We start from the raw sequence: 14,042 nt of genomic DNA, 5'->3' as shown, positions 1-14,042 counted from the left end.
ACAATCGCAATTAGGGCTGGTCGAATTAATGATTTAGGATGATTTTGAAAAATGTAAATCGATTACAAAAAAAGTCACCTTTTATTTTACAAAAAGTGATGTTTGGTGAAAGTTAGATTTGCACTTTATTAATCCCAATAGGGATATTCATTCTTGTTTGATGATCAAGAGGCACCTTTTATTTGTTTTAAGTGAAGTTTGGTGAAAAAGCAAGTTATTGCACTATTAATCCCAATAGGGACATTCATCTTTGTTTGATCAAGAGTAGGGCTGTCTTAAATACTTCGAAGCTTCGTACGATGGGCATGGGATTCGAATATGAAAATAAAATATGTATATGTTTTGCAAAAACAACTCTGCCTCTCTTTGTTAACTACAACAATCAATGCTGTTTGTTATTTAAGATGAGGTCGGACTCGGCACTGACAGATTTGTGTTCATTATTGTGCTGCTTTTATAAAGCCTCAAATGACGGCTTACAATATTTCATGAAAGCAAAGTGTTTTGTTTGTCTAAGATTTAAAAAGGTTTAAACTTTACAGCACTGACAAAGTTGAACAAAGTGCTGTACAAGTCCCACAACATAAAAAAATATATTTGTAAAAAGAAAAGTCAAATATTTTTTTTTATAATCTTTTTATTTTTTATCTCGAATCTTCTAATTAAAATCGAATCTCGGCCCCGAAGCTTCGGATTCCAAAAAAGAATTCGAAGGTCAGCCCTAATCAAGAGTAACCTTTTATATCTGAGAGTTGTATGCAGAGTTGTTTTTTTGTGGAGGACATCTTCAGTTTTGCAGGATTTTTGGATAAAGCATGGCACTTGAGACTAAACACACTATATCCTATATAATTGTATATGAATTCCTCTTGTTTCTTTGTTTACATACATTGCTTACAGCTTGTGTTATATTACGTTTTATTGTATTATCTTTTTCTTGTGGCCATCTTGGTATATATGTCACTTGTCAAGTAATTTGTCAAGTATACTATTATATACTTATTGTTTATGTGTCTTGTAAGCCCATAAGGGCTGGGCATACACAGGTATGTAAGACACAAAAATAAAAAACATCAAATCAAATCATATATATATATATATATATATTTTTTTTTAAGTGAAGATTGGTGAAAGTTAGGTTTGCACTTCAATCCCAATAGGGAAATTCATCTTGGTTTGATCATTTCTTTTTGTCAAATAAAAACAAAGGTTATTTGAATGATTTCCTTGGCGTTTCTAGTTTAAGAGAAAAAAATCGATTAAAATCGTAAATCGGATAAAAAAAATAATAATCTGGGATTACATTTTTTGGCCATATCGCCCAGCCCTAATCGCAATATATTTGTCCTCGATATATAATAAAAAAATCGATAATTAATCAAATATATATATTTATTTGTATTGTGACCTGCAACAGGGCAGCTTTAAAACCAGAGACAGTGAACAGACTTGTCTTTCTTGCCTGCAACTTAAAGTAATGACTTTGCTTAAAAAAAGGAGGACAAAACAGACATATACTTCTAACAGCTTCATTAATTGTCAAACGACACATGTTATTTATATACTGTCCTGTTCCAAATGTGACTCTTTTTATGTTGGTTGTACGAAACGCCGCCTACTTGATCGACTGGCAGATCATAAATATGCTATCAACATATTCATGATGTTCACCAAAGTACCTCTGTTTTATTTACAGCTATCGGCATTGACAGTGTTCCACTCACGTCTAGGGGAGGAAATGGACAACAAATTCTAAACCAGAAAGAAAGCCGCTGGATCGATAGACTGCAGGCCACCTCACTCCCAAGTTTAAATGATTCTATAGACATGGTGTCATTTTTATAGGCCAGTAGAACACTTTATTTATTTATTGTATTTATACATTGTTATTTATTGTATTTTGATAAGACTACAAGGCCACCTCTTTGCAGGTTTAAATGACTCTATGGACATGTTGTCACTTCTATAGGCTAAGTAGGTTACATTATATAGTAGTATTTTTTGTCTTGCATTACTCAATGCTCTTACATTGTTGTTTTTTATATGTTTTTTGATATGTTTTTTTATATTTTTGATATTATTATTGATTTATTCTATGTTTGATTTGACTCATTTCCTTATGTTGTTACAATATTTTGAGTGTGTGACGTGTATATACATATATAATACACATTTTTTATTTCTATTTAGTATTATTGTATATTCCTTCAACGTAGACATAGCTTATAAGTAGATTGTATTCTAACTATATCAAGTTAATAATATGCTGTGCCTTCATCCATTTAACACCAGCTGTCCCCCATTGTAATTAGTCTCTCCCAGAGTTCTGTTTTTTCCCCTTTTTCTTTATTTAGTTACAGTTTTGTTTTGTCACAGTTACAACACCCTGAAGAAGGCCATGTGTAGGCCAAAACATGTCGGTACTTTAAACGTTTCTAAATAATGTAAGCCAATTAATAAAGGCATTTTTAAATTGTAGAGCTGCCTTGGATCTCAACTTTTCTTCTAATGGCTTTGCTTGTCCAAATAACAATACTGACCAAATTGAGATTTATTTTTCTCTTGTCCATTTATTTAGTTTGCTTTCTTTAAAATACAGTTTGAAACCGTCTGTACACAGTAGGCTATGTGTGCTAGCAGAGCTAGTCTCCAGTCACGAGTCATGGTGCACGTGTGCGTGCGGTGGTTTGTCCACCAAAAAAGCGCCAAAAGAAACTAGCAGAGCCAGAACTGTTCAACTCCCCTGGAGCCACAGTCAGCAGAGAAGCCTGTTTACTTTAGCTTTCAAACCAGTTGCAGCCTGAGAACTAGAGTGTGAGGGGCTGTAACACTAAAGATGGCGGCAACGACAAAGAATTGCTGCAAAATAAACATACTATGAACAGAAAATATCGATAATTATCGATATAGAGTGATATGAACAATTTTATCGTGATAAAAAAATTTGCTATATCGCCCAGCCCTAGATCACGTGACACATTAGAGCTGACCTTCGAAAACATTTTTGGAATTCGAAGCTTCGGGATGTTGTGGGACTTGTACAGCACTTTGTTCAACTTTGTCAGTGCTGTAAAGTTTAAACCTTTTTAAATCTTAGACAAACAAAACACTTTGCTTTCATGAAATATTGTAAGCAGTCATTTGAGACTTTATAAAAGCAGCACAATGAACACAAATCTGTCAGTGCCGAGTCCGACCTCATCTTAAATAACAAACAGCATTGCTTGTTGTAGTTAACAAAGAGAGGCAGAGTTGATTTTGCACCAAAAAAATTATAATAAATAAATTAAAAAAAATTAATATATATATATTCAAAATTTATTTTCATATTTGAATCCCATGCCCATCGAATGAAGCTTCGAAGCTTCAAAGTATTTAAGACAGCCCTATGACACATTGCAGGAAGTGAGAAGGGCTTGAAACGTCTCTGGTAGTAGCCATGGAATGCCTCCTGTGTCCTTTACTATCTGTCTCCACAACCCAGACAGTACATGGCGTGTAGCGCGTATCAGGCTTGGCAGGGTCCCAGTGCCAGGAGGAGTTAATCTGTTCAGTCAGTGAGCACAGAGCCAAGAGGACTAGACTGCTTGAGCCTCTTCCAGACACAGAGAGAGGGAGAGAGAGAGGGGGGGAGAGAGAGAGGGGGGGAGAGAGAGAGGGGGGGAGAGAGAGAGAGAGAGAGAGAGAGAGACAGATAGAAAGAAAGAGAGACATAGAGACAGAGAGACATAGACAGAGATAAAGAGAGAGAGACAGAAAGATAGAGATAAAAAAAAGATGCAAAAGATAACCAAAACCCTCTAGACTTCCCAGTCACTGAACAAGAGCTGAAATCCAAATGTCAGTGCCTTAAAGCAAGTAAGGCCTGTGGTCCAGATGGCATTTTGAATGAAATGATTAAACACAGCTCTGAAAATGTCCAATTGGCCATTTCTTTTATATTCAATTTGAACCTAAATGTAGTAGGGCTGGACGGTATGCGTCTATGCCAAATACAACGCTGTTCGGTTTCCGGGTTCCTCTGATTGGCCACTAAGCCCATGTCACCGCGCGCTAGCATGCCCCCCTTATCGCCCACTCTCGCGCTGTGAAGCGGAAGAGCCAGCGGGGCGAGGCGGTGGTTTCTCCCCGGCTCTGTGCGCCGCTCACTCGGTCCAGCTCCAGCAGCAGCGGCCGTCTTCTCTCCGAGGCGGCTCGTTCTTATTAATCCCCCATTGTTCAGGTCGACATGGTCGCACAAACACCCATTGGAGGAGTAGTGGGGGAGAAATTAATGAATGAAAACTTTATTTAACAGATTGCAGAATGGGTACAATACAGTACGGCGCAATACACACAATTGTTAAGGGGATGCAGACCAGAGAAAGACGTTTGTCTTGTTTACATCAGGGTCCCCCATTTTCAATTCATATCGACATTTATGACATACACAACATACATGACATTAACATGTCTGACGAGCACAGAGTTGCCAGTCGATAATTCTTGCTATTTAAAAATATTCCTCCTCTTCTCCCCCACTACTCCTCCAACGGGTGTTTGTGCGACCATGTCGACCTGAACAATGGGGGATTAATAAGAACGAGCCGCCTCGGAAGAAGACAGCCGCTGCTGCTGGAGCTGGACCGAGTCAGCGGCGCACAGAGCCGGGGAGAAACCACCGCCTCGCCCCCGCTGGCTCTTCCGCTTCACAGCGCGAGAGTGGGCGATAAGAGGGCCGTGCTAGCGCGCGGTCACGTGGGCTTAGTGGCCAATCAGAGGAACCCGGAAACCAAACGCTGTTGTATTTGGCATAGACGCGGACGGTATGGTCTAAAATGTATATCACGGTATAATTTGAAGCATAGACGGTAACGGTATATATCACGGTATCAGGGTTTCCGTTAGAATTTCTTTTTGCCGGTCTCCGTGTCCTGCAAGATTTCAATCTGCCGGACAAATGGGAGAAATTCCGGTCAGAGTTTATCTCCGCCTCCCAACGAAGCGATAAACTAATCCCAATAGTATGCAACTGCAGCGCCACCCACCCAACGGCTGAATTGCCAATGGCTGAATTGGAGTATTGCACTGTGCGGGCACAGCTGTCAGCTCTGCAGCTCTGCAGTTGCATGCTTCTCGCAAAACCAGCATCCAGCTCCCGCTGCCTAACCCAAATTAATTTCGACATCGCTTCACCAATAGTCGTTATCAGAACACTACACACATATCATAATGTTCACAGCAAACTGTAGTTGATCACCAGGTATGTTTTATTAACATAGGTTGAATAATTCATATAAGAAAAACGATAGGGAAATCTCTTACCTTTCTCCACTGGTTAAAAATGCCAGGAACTGAAATTGAAACTTGCTGTGCGCCGCGCGTGATATGTGTTTATTATGAAATGACAATTGCGTATTGACATGCACACTGCGCGAAGCCTCTGTGCTCCTAAATAACTTTTTCCAGTTCGCACATATCTATTATCTATGACTAATTCTATCTATTTTTAGGGGCAAATGAGAGTGAAATAGTCGCGCTGTGGTTACATGACGTCATTGCTATTTTAGAGCTGCTCTACCGGTTACAAGGTATAGTCAAAATCCATACCGTAGAGCAAATTCATACCGTTTATACCGTATACCGTTTATACCGTCCACCCCTAAAATGTAGGCCATTTTCCTGATTCCTGACTCATAACGTTAGGTTATGACTATAACCAAGTTCTGTTAATTAGTGGTGACACTCGGCATCACTCATGCACTCCCTCGCGTACGTGCACGCGCACTGAATAAATTCCACAAATGTACCTTTAATACCAGTATTAGTCTGACCACACCCCTCGTTAGCTTACCTTCATAAGCAGGTGTGTGGTCACCTGCTCTCCTCCTTCCCAAGCTTTCACCACAAGGTGAGGTCAAGGGCTGCAGCGGCGTCGGATGCCCAGCGTCACCACTAATTAACAGAACTTGGTTATAGTCATAACCTAACGTTCTGTATCATTAGTGGATCCGCTCGGCATCACTCATCCACCGGCCGACAAATACACCCCGCTGAAGGCCCCCCACAACCATCAGAACAGGGAGGGCCGAGCCCCCCCGACCCCCCCTAATGGAGGGCACCCCCCCTATTAGAGGTTTCCCGGGAGGGCGACGGACCCGACTGTGCGAAGAGGCACTCAAGCAACTCAACGCACAGGGTGAGCAGACCGTGGCTTGACCCCACGACTACACACACGCACAACCCGCATGCCACCCGGGAACGAACTGAGGGAACAACCTCGTTACTGCCCCCAGAATCACGGGGTCAAGGGTAAACCCAACCCCGTGGCAAGGCCGTAGCAGCGGAGCGCGAAGGAAGACCCAGACCCACCAAAGGGACTGGATCCCCTGGAACGGGGGCCCGGAGAAGTCCATGATGCCAGCATCAAGACCCCACCAGGTGGGCACTTAGTGACCCCGCCCCCCACATCGCCAGCGTATTCGGACAAAGGCCCCTCAGCCGAGCGGGCCCTGTCCCCCCAATAGTACACCGCCTGGCACACTGACCCTGCAGAACAGGCAGTCAGAATGGCCGTAAGCACACAAAAAAGGATAACCAACGGAAGCAGGCAGCGCACCGGGGAAAAGACCAGGCAACAGGCTGTTAACCCGAGCCTGGAGACTGCGGACGAGACAGGCGCCAGAGGGGACAGCTGAACACAGCCGCCCCGGCGGAACTGGCGCATGCTGGCGTTGTTGCATGACCAAGCCTCCATTTAAAAACCCCCACCCAGAGGGGTGGAAGCAGAGAAGGCTGACACGATTGGCAGATGTCATGAACGTGCAGGGGCACCCTCAACCGGTTAACCCGGGAGTTGACACTGCCCCAACACACCAGAGAACCAACCACCCAGTCATTACCCTATGGGGTGGTTGGTCCCATAACCCCCCAGGAAAAAAACTCCAAAACACACCTGCGGCACTGCCGCAGTAACCGTGTTCCAGTTTCCAACAGGGTTATCCCGGGCCTACGGGTCAACGAAAACATTACTTCGGACCGGGCCCGGTGATACGGGGAGCACAGGGTCCCCCGAGGAGGTCAAAGACCACTCCAACAGGCCCCTCTTCGCCACGCGTAAGAGAAGAGCGCAAGAATGGAAAACCAGGCCCAACACCCCGTACTTGGTATTCCCAGGAGGTCACCCAACCAAGTACTAACCAAGACCAACCTGCGTGGCGGCCGAGAGCCGACGAGATCGGGCGTGTACAGGTTGGTACGGCCGTAAGCCATTACGACAGTGTAGAATACAATGTACCCAACAAGGGTTCCATAGCGCTTAACCCTGCGACACCCGGACCGACCTAGCATTTTTTCCCCTGAAAAAAGCCCAAGTCCCTCAGGGTACCAGAACAGCAGATCTGCATCCCCGGCGGACAACGGGTTTAACTGATCCGGACCAGCGTGACCAGAACCAGTCCCGTGCCCTAACCACGCCGACCTGCCAACTCCAGGAGAAGGGGCAGATATGCGTGTTGATCTTAAACATAAAAAGAAGGCGCCACTCAGACGTTTTGGTGCGAACCGCGCCCGGCGGCCCACCCCCAGGGCGTGAGACCCTTCCACACATGTTCAGATCCATTCCGTTATCATCCCCTGATATGAACGAGAACCCGTCGACAACCACACAGGTCGTTGGAAGAGGAAAACCCCCATCCCAATTGCTTTATAAAAACGCTGTTTTAACCCCAAGCAACCAAGGCGCGCCAGTCAGTTACCTAATGTCCAACAGAACATCCTGAGCTATGTGTGCGTTGGGCATATCCACATCAATAATAGGCTATTTAGACCATCTTATTGAATCCCCAAGACGCCCAGGGGAACGACAAGAGGGGCGGGATGCAACCAACTCCATGAATGAATTAATGAAAACTTTAACCAACAGATTGCAGAAAGGGTACAACACAGTACGGCTCAATACACACAATTGTTAAGGGGAGGCAAACCTGAGAAAGACGTTAGTCTTGTTTCCATCAGGGACCCCCATTTCCAATTCATATAGACACATCCAACTCTTTATAATAATAAAGAAGAAGCATCACCCGTATGAACCCAACTGCACAGCTGGGAGTAAAAAACTGTTTACATGTTTTTACATCCAGTCACTCCTTTTGTCAAAGAGTAAAGACCGGACCTTCCCAGAAACCTTCCCACATGAGTCGTAGTCATGAAAAAGACATGCCAACTGTGAGTCACGTGACCAACTGACTCAAGTTTACACATAAATCGAGCGTAGCAGACCCATAAGCTCTACGCTCTAACTCGACACCTCAACACTCTGTAACTCATGGAAGGCGTCGCCATAGCAACATCGCTATGACGGGGGAAACCCTGCACACGGCTCCTGTTTGTAATAAGAGTCGGCAGGATAACCCCCCCCCCCCCCCCCCTGCCAAGACGTCCTAACGGCTCGGCCCTGACTGGCTCAGCAGAATGAGATAAAATCTCCTAAACCAATCAAGTGGGAAGGAGGGGTTTATTCGACACCCCCTCACAAAAAACCCTTCTTTCCCTACACACAAAAACAACTGTAGCATTTTGAAACCTCCGGTAGAAATGCTAATGTATAGCGTAAGCTAATACAATGGCCGCTACCCACAAAATGTGAACAGGATTTACAACAAAACAAGTCGCATGCGTGTGAATCCTACACCCGTTGACTATGTCGTACATAGCAAAAACGCTGACCGAGAGTAACGGCTAGGCCGTGGAACGTGTGTGTACGAGTATTACTGCAACTAACACAACAGCATTGTGGGATACATACTTTGTTTAAGCAACGGAATACCACCAGTTTCTACCTGCATGTGGAGCGTCAGGCTAATAGAACCTCCTACGACTGAGTGTATGTTGCAGACCTTGCTTAATCTCGTAACACAACACGACTCATCTCACAACGTAAAAGTGCAGATTCATATTTACGCAACCCCACCATATGATTTGTTGAAGAAACACAGTTTGTTTGGCCAAAAACATAGTCCCCCTTATATCGGGGAACTTTTTATTGTATAATTTGGCACAAAAACACAATCATAAAGGGGCCGGGGAGGGTGTAAAGGAGAGGGGACACAGAGGGAGAAAGTCACTCTCAGCGGCGTCTGTCACCTCGCGCCGCTCGAGTCTTGCCACCCCGAGGAGCCCCGGAGGGACGGTAGCAGGGAACAAACTTAACTTTTTGACTTACCAGCCATTTGGCTGGTAGATTTTAAAAACTACCAGCCATCCAGATCTTTTACAAGCCAAAAATTATAAATAGCTTTTTAGTATATCGCCATGTGTTATTATTACTATATAATACTCTCGTATGCTATTTTCAATTAATATCATAAACAACATAAGGAATATTAGCCTAATTTTGAGTGGACTGAAGGAATGAGTCGGCGTTAATAGTTTTAAATGCAAATAATTTATTGCGAATTTATTTACAATATGGAAGCAAAAGAATTAAAGAACATATTAAAACAACTTCAAACAAGATAAACAAATCCATACTTGCCACCTACAAGGCAACAAGGGATGTTAGCGGAGTCTGTAATGCATCCAGCCTTGTATGGAATAATAATATAATAATATATAATATCATGCATTGTTATGTAAACAATTCCACTGGGTAGGCTTTACAACCATAATTAGCTGAAAGTGAAAGCCGACACACCTATATGAACATGCTGGACTAACGTTATAAAAAAAACACAATAAACTTACTCGCACATCCAAGTCCCTGTATGGTCTTGATTTTTTCGCTATAGCGTGGGCGTTACGGAATAGTATCCGCATTTTAGCCAGAGTCGACTCTGACAGCTTGGTCAACAGTCGGAGCAGCCAGGAGCGGAGTAGACTGTGCTTTGTATACAACAGAGCAGTCCCTGTGACAGCGTGACGTCTCGTGGCTTTTGATGGCTTCCAGTTTCATCACCGACGTCCCGATGACAAATGAATTTCGTTTTCTTTTATCCGTTGCTTTGGCACGACATGGTATACAAAACTTTACCCCCCCCCCCCCCTCAAATTTAAGCCATTCTCGCGGTTTCCCGGAATCAGATGTGTACCATTTCTGGTTAAATTTCCTAACTACACCGACGCTAGTAGCAGGTGCAGTGTTATCGGTGGTGCTGGTGGTAGCAACTGACTCGTCAACGTTAATGTTGTCGCCTGTTTTTCTTAATTTTGAGGGGGGACCCGGGGGAGCTACTCCGGGAATATGCCTCCACATATTTGGTCAAATCAAATGCAAAATTAAATATCAGAGCACAATCAAAAACGCGATTGCAGGGGTTTTTTGTAGTAGGCTAAAGAACGGATGAAGACAGATCTCATGTGCGTCTCATGTTACAAACTTGATCTCGTAAGCAGAGCGCATCTCACACACACACACACAGTTTCACTTTCGTTTCAACTCACCACGCCCGCATCCAATAGGGTCCAGCTGCAGCCCCGGAGATTGTTCCAGATTGGGCAACTTCCACCCGCTCCCACGACATTTCTCTCGCTCAGCTGGAGGCTACACCCTGCATCATATTAATGCCGACTCATGCAGTGGATTTAGTTGGCCGCCAGATGGCGCCCAGGCCTTAATTTATGACGGCCAAACATTATATCTACAAGCCTGTGGCGGTGGGCGTGTGACTATTTTGTACCCTGGACGGTAGGTAACTGTCTGCTGGTCTCGACGTTCCCTACCGTCTCCTCCGGTCGTGGATGGGCCGGCGGTAGCAGAAGCGCCGTCTCTTCTCCTGGCCTTCTTGGAGGGGCCAGCAGCGGCGGTAGAGGCAGTGGTAGGGACGACGGAGGCAGCTCGACGTCGTGGAAGCCTTCTGACTCCACCGGCAAGGACGGGAGGCGGAAAATGAGGTTGAAGAATGGATTTCTCCTCTGCCATCTCTCTGCACGTTGAGGTCATCAACCGCAGGGCCTTCCCGAACAGACCAGCATCGGAGAGGGTGGCCGTCAGAAGAGGGGCTCTCTTCTTCTCTGGCACACGGGCCTGCTCCAGCCAAAGATGGCGCTGGCTCAGGGTGGCCAGGGCGCGCACTTTCCCCATGGCTATGGCCAGCACCTGGGTAAGGTGCAGGACAGCTCCTGCCGCCTGGGTGATCTGATCACATTTTACCTCGGTCAGATCCATGCCGCCCGTCATAATCCCCGATACAAATCTAGCTAGGTGGGCGATGTTAGACGCCGCAGCCAGCGATTGTGTACCAGCGATAAATGACTGGTCACCCCAATATGCCAATCGCCTAGCCGATCTTCCATGGAGGACCGGCTTGCATAATGGCTCCCACACCACATCCGGACAGAGGAGAGCGGCCATCGGACTATCAAGCCGAGGCACGCCCTCCCTCATACCTTTGACTAACCCCGACACCCGCGTAACTGGTACGTAGGTGGGGGTAAGTCCCATGATGTGAGACACCGCCTGACCCTGACGAACATAGGTCCCCATTGAGGGGAAAAATGGGTAGACAACATCAGCCCCTCTCACCGGGTGACGCTGCCAGAGATGACCTATGAGATCGTCAGGGACAGGAGCAGGCAATGGCAGCGGCACGCCGTTTGCGGCGGCGGCTACCGCCATGAGCTCGGGAAACAAAGCCCGCAGTTCCCCCTGCAGACCCTCCTCCACCGAACCCGCATCCCTCACATGCAGCAGGCTGCGACTGGTCAAGGAGCCACAGTCTGATGTGGCCGATAGTAGGGCATCCTGCTGATGAGGCCAAGGTGGTTTCCGTCGACATCTTCGAACAAGGCGTCCCGCGGAGCCATTTCTCCCCCCTCCGGTGTTTCCTGGACAGGAGGGATACTCTCCTCCACAGGACCTTCAAACAAGAATCCGTCCGACTCTTCCATGAAGTCCTCAGTTTCCATCGGAAATCCAGAGCCGGACGCATCATCGCTGGTCTCCAGCAAGTCCCCAAACCCAAGCCGTTCGCGCCTGCATGCCACCATCTTGCGACGTGAACCGGCAGATGCGAAAAGTTTGCGTCGCAAATCCTCCGGCTCCAAAACAACCGGCCGTTCACCAACGTGCGATTCCCTGGAACCAGAGGAACCAGAGTCGAGATCAGGCCATCGCCGGAGCGACGGCACCGACTCCTCGGCTCTTTGGAGAGGCAGACTATCCACCGGCTGTCTCCTGGGCTGGGTCGGCAACCACGAAAGTGGCAACAGCCCAGCACCAGAACGCACGACGGAGGCGGGAATGGAGAACCGCTGGTGAAGAGTAGGTCTAGCAGGTCTACTCTCCGAAGAATACATTATGACTTAGCCTTTTCTATCGAATATTTATGAGAGAAGAAAAAAACTAAGCACAATGTAAACTCGTCACAACTCTTTTCAACTTTAACAACACGTCAAGTGGGGTACTACCGAGGCAACTTCCTTGTGGTGAAAGCGAGAAGGAGGAGAGCAGGTGACCACACACCTGCTTATGAAGGTAAGCTAACGAGGGGTGTGGTCAGACTACTACTGGTATTAAAGGTACATTTGTGGAATTTATTCAGTGCGTGTGCACGTACGCGAGGGAGTGCATGAGTGATGCCGAGCGGATCCACTAATGATACAGAACCCCAAAATTCAAGAGTGGAGATAAATCGGACCCAAAAAACTATAGAGGTATCTGTGTGAAGAGTAATCTAGGCAAACTTCTATGTAGTATCATCTAGGGCTGGGCGATATGACGATATTATATAAATATCGGGTACAGTTCATTAACGATACACTTTTTAAACGTATCGTGGATATCGTGATGTTTTGCCCAAGAGGCTTGTGTTGCGTCAATCTGGTCCACACGTTGACACTTTTGAACAGCGCCGCCCCACACACACAGTGCACACACTACTGCATCAAAAGTTACTACTTATGATAACAAAGGCATTCGTTTTGTGGCATTGACGTTATATAGTTACACTTTCAATAACATCAGCGTATTTACATAGCAACGACCGAGGTCGACCTAGATATAGCAAGCATTAGCCGTTCATATCTCAGCCCGTGCTGACTCCGTTGTGCCCATTCTGCGGTCTGTTAATAACGTTTTCAATCAGACAGATGTATGGAAAGGCTTTTATTATAACATCCGTTGCAGTAAAATCATTATGCCTCCAGTCGTTTAGTCATTCTGCAGAGCTAAAAGCTACGGTCGGCCGCGGCGAGCTACCACTGCCATTGCTGTTTTCATTGAGCTCTCCAATGGCGGAAGTCGATTGGTGCTAAGAACAGCAGGGCGGGTGCAAGCGATGTGACGTAATTGGCAGACGCGACTGTCAATCAAAATGATTCTGTTTGCCGACTGAATGAATATAAACGTTATTAACAGATTGCAGCATAGGTACAATACAGTACAGCTCAATACAACAACAGTCAACAGTGGACTGGAGGATGAAGACCAGAGAAAGACTTTCGTCTTGTTTACATCAGGGTCCCCCATTTTTAATTCATCATATTTCATATCTAAATCATATAATATCTCATTGCTAAATATATGCAATATATAATCTAATAATCCAATAATCTAAATCTAATATATAATATAAAAATGCTAAATGCATGGGTATTTTATTTTGTCTTTAATGTTAGCTTGCAAACTCAAATACTGTCTTGGTAAGCCTCATAATGAATTGTTTGGGGAAAAAAAGAAAAACATCGTGATGCGTATCGTGTATCGCCGAAAGGTCAGAACATATCGTGATATCATATTTAGGCCATATCGCCCAGCCCTATCATCAACACCAGAATCATAGAATTCCTTACGGCAGTGGTTCTCAAACTTTTTACACCAAGTACCACCTGAGAACGTAGCTGGCTCTCCAAGTACCACCATATGACCGGCGTTAAAATACAGTCTATTCAGCTATGCACAGTTCACGCAGGAGGCAAATGTATTCCTAATACCATTATTTATTGTTAACTTTTGTCAGACACAGCCACAATGTACAAAGGGATAGCACTAGAACTAGCAAACGTTTCCACACAACCCATACAATGCAAGGGGCATTGAGAACATAATAACTAACATTCTCACATAG

General features: G+C 45.4%; 1 protein-coding gene across 2 annotated transcripts in view; it reads right to left on the bottom strand.

Annotated features, from left to right (window-relative positions):
- ptk7b (protein tyrosine kinase 7b) overlaps positions 1–14,042 on the bottom strand; it is a 345,893-nt gene that overhangs the window by 299,449 nt on the left and 32,402 nt on the right. The window lies entirely within an intron of this gene.

This window comes from Notolepis coatsorum (genome assembly GCF_963971535.1).
Source record: "Notolepis coatsorum genome assembly, chromosome: 8".
Taxonomy (NCBI): domain Eukaryota; kingdom Metazoa; phylum Chordata; class Actinopteri; order Aulopiformes; family Paralepididae; genus Notolepis; species Notolepis coatsorum.
Note: the sequence above shows the minus strand (reverse complement) of the source record. Positions and strands in the feature narration are given on the sequence as shown.